Source organism: Belonocnema kinseyi, chromosome 4 (assembly GCF_010883055.1).
Source record: "Belonocnema kinseyi isolate 2016_QV_RU_SX_M_011 chromosome 4, B_treatae_v1, whole genome shotgun sequence".
Taxonomy (NCBI): domain Eukaryota; kingdom Metazoa; phylum Arthropoda; class Insecta; order Hymenoptera; family Cynipidae; genus Belonocnema; species Belonocnema kinseyi.
Window position 1 is genome coordinate 50,202,886 of NC_046660.1, and position 3,231 is coordinate 50,206,116.

The window sequence follows — 3,231 nt, forward strand, 5'->3', positions numbered from 1 at the left end:
GGGCGCATACTTTGAATAAAATATTTGTTATCATTCTCTTGAAATAAATGTGTTTTTTTCTTGAAAAAATACCGGTTTCATATGTATACACCTGGTATAGTCGTTTTTTCTATTCCAAATTCTTTCTTCAAGATACTAGCATCCGGTTTGAAGGTTCTACAATTTACTTATTAGACTGCCAGATCTTCCAGCAAATCAGGAAGGAGTGAGAATTGAAATTTAAATTTAAATATGAAAATAAATTTGCAATATTATTTTCTTTATATAATTTTAGATTAACCAGAACTTTGTAATGAACCTGCTACACTTGATAGCGTTTATTCTTCTTAGTCTTATTTTAGGAGCGAGTGAGTGGTATTTTTAAAAACCTTATATTTCCTCTTTAAAAATTATCCAGATAATAATAATTACAAGTTGTATCATCGCTTCTGATCACAAAGCTTTCTAATTTTCATTTGTTTCTTACAGATGCATACAGTTACAAAGATGCTAAAAAGTGGGGCAAAAAGTATCCGCAATGTAAAGGAAAACATCAATCTTCCATAATTCTGAAGCAGGATGGCCCGAAATATTTTCCAGATCATAAAAAAATGCTCAGACTTACAGATTTTGATAAATTACCAAAAAAATTGTCCATAACGAATACTGGACACACTGGTAATAAACCTTGTATATTTCAATTTATAAATTTAATTCTACTTTATTTTGTTTCATGAATTTTTCACTTTTCTTAATAAACAGTTGAAATGAAAGCCGATTGGTCTGGAAAACCTCCAAGTGTTACTGGTGGACCCCTTAATGGGACTTACGTATTTCTCATGCAATCTGAAAAAAACGTATACTCATAAAAAAAGGAAGGAAAAAATTGCTTTTTCTTTCTTCTGGACACAAATAAAAAAAGGAAAGAAAAATGAGAAGGCAACTAACCAAATCCCCTTTCTTTTCCCATTTTAATTTTTTTCGTATTGTGTTTTATTTTATCATTATCACATCACAATAAAAAACATTTGTAAAAAATAATTACCAACGCTTCAACACTCATACAGTACCGTTATCAAGGCAAAATAATGAAAGTCAATAATAATAAACATAAAAATAGCTGTTTTGCCTTTTGAATATCACGTAATTCCCGAGTGTTGATTCTTAGGTTTGGAGAAGAGAACATAGTGGTTGCGTTGCTGTTCCTGCCTGCTTAGAATTTTATTTATTATTTTTTTTGATCTGATAAGGGAGCTGTATGAGTGCAGAAACGTTAGAGATTATTTTTTACAATTTTTTTTTATTGTGATTTGATAATGATAAAAAGAGACGAAAGAAATGAAAAGAAGGAAGAAAGAGGATTTGGTTAGTTGACATTTTTCCTCTCTTTATTTTTGTCCACAAGGAAGGGAAATTGTTTTCTCTCCTTTTTTTAAGAGCAGAAGTTTTTTTCAGATTGCAATAGGAACATTTTATGGTGTTTGTCCAAATTTGGTCATTAGATGCTTGGATTTATTTTCAGGAATTTTTCACATTAGTGTGATCTTTTACGATTATCTTTTTAATACAATCAGGTGTTTCTCCTTTATTAGTCAAACATTAAATTTATGAACCAATTAGTAAAATTTTCAGTAATTGAAATTTTGCAAGTGATTAATAAATCCATTACTTAAGATCATAATAATGATAGTAATTTATTTAACTGCACGAAAAAAGTGGACTCATGTGTTTTTCTATAGAACAGATTTAAAATCATTTAAGAAAGCTGAAACACAAACGGAGGGTCTTGCAGTATTCAACATGGGGCTCGAGGTAAGACGCGCAAAATAATTTTTTGAAATACTTTCCTTCAGTAAGTGGTTATTTATTATTTCCACGAAGTACTAAGGCAATATTGTGTTGCAAATTGTGAAATTGAGAAAAGCCAGAGGCCATTAGGTACGTTTTACATATTTATATCTACTCCCCTAACCATGAATGTAGTCAAATATTTCGAAATCTGTTAATATCCCTTAAACGCATTGAAACCCGAGTAAAAATTTTAGCCCAAGTTTAACCCCTGCATAATTCCAAGTAGAAACTACTTATCCCTTCCTAACCCGCCATGTCCTGTTTGAAGCCCCATCGGACCTACTTTAGCCCTATTTATGACCTTTTGAAATTCTCATTCTCATATTTTTAAGTCCTTTATAAGACCCCCCAATTCTCTGTGAATTTCTAAAGTTGAATAAGACCTCTTTATATCTTTTATGGCCCACGAGACCCACTTTTCGTTCCCTCAGGACCTATTCTATTATGCGTTATTTATATGTGACTTAATTTTAATTCCTTAATTTGTTAATACATTGTAAAAACACTTACAGATGATAAGGTAGGGAATATTATTGAAAAATATCATTTTCTCTTCTCATTAGTCGAAGGTAGAAATAATAATATTTTAAACTAAAAGAAAATTCAAATTGTTAAGAGAGAAGCAATTTCTTCAATCAGATCAGAAAAATAACAAATGTATTATGCAAGATCAATAGTGTGACTTGCCATTAAACCGATAAAGCAATTAACTCTGGTGCAAAATTAGTTCCTTGTTTGATAAAATTATGTTTAGGGGTTTTGAGATTTTATATATACAGATATGGGTCATTCCATGGGACTTACCTTATAAATTGTTTTTTGTGTGAAATATTTTTCTTTTTCTTTTGTTGAAAAACATTTAATACGTATTTCTGTATTTTAATATTATATGCAATATTTTTCGCGGAATACATTTTTGAAAAACAACGTTTAATAAAAAACTGATCGTCTAAACTTTCTTATAACTGAAAAAGTATTTATCAAAAAAATGTCAAACATTTTATCTAATATGCGCTAGATCCCGAACTTTGAAATGAAGTATACTAAAAAATTGCTCCATTAAATTTTACATAAATAAATTATGCATTTTTATAAACAAATAGTTTGCTAGAAAAGGACCTATTTTTTACTTTTTTGTGGATTAATATTCGTAACTCATTCCAGGATATACTGTGAAAATTTCAAAGTGTAGAAATGAATACATATTGTAGACTGAAAGAGGGCCTAAATTTAAAATATATGAAGCCCTCTAGAAGTCCTCCTGATGTCTACTAAGCCCTTCATTTAAAGGTCTACAACAGGAATAAAATTTTGACTCTGGAATCTTGGGATATCTTAAGAAATCTGCTGGAATCTTGAAATATAATATAATAATATAATATAATAGAATATAATTTTATA